Source organism: Lupinus angustifolius, chromosome LG01, assembly GCF_001865875.1.
Source record: "Lupinus angustifolius cultivar Tanjil chromosome LG01, LupAngTanjil_v1.0, whole genome shotgun sequence".
NCBI classification, from domain to species: domain Eukaryota; kingdom Viridiplantae; phylum Streptophyta; class Magnoliopsida; order Fabales; family Fabaceae; genus Lupinus; species Lupinus angustifolius.
Genome location: NC_032009.1, coordinates 10,222,511 through 10,223,057, shown reverse-complemented (window position 1 = coordinate 10,223,057; position 547 = coordinate 10,222,511).

The following is a 547-nucleotide window of genomic DNA, read 5'->3' as shown; positions in this document are numbered from 1 at the left end:
GGTGATTCGCCAACAATGTCTTGAGGGAGAGTCTGGGTGAGACGAGTCCCTTGTATTCCTAGGGAGGTATCCTGTTGGATCAGACAGTTCTCACAGGCCAAACTAGGCACTCTCTGACAACCCCGAGATTGCATTCGAGATCGATGAGAGGGATGCCCAGAAAGCGTTTGTACGACCTAGGTCCGGGTAGGACTGTTCCTGAGGGAACCGATCGATTTATTTTTATTTCCTTGCGAGGATGTGTTATTTCGGGTACGTACAATACGGCTTGGTACGGGACCTGTACTCTCGATTATTTCCGATTAGGATGTTGGATGGATATTGGTGTAAGGTGGATAATCATGACATATCATGCATACATTACTATTGTGGAAGTGAAACTCCCACATGTGAGTTACAAGCATCGTGTATTCCTATGTTTATGTATGTGATGTGGTTATGAGTAGAGGTTGATTATATTATTTGATATATTGGTAATGTTGGAATAAATGGTAAGTTATGTATTACTTCATGATGTCAATGATAAATGATGAACTATATGTTAAAA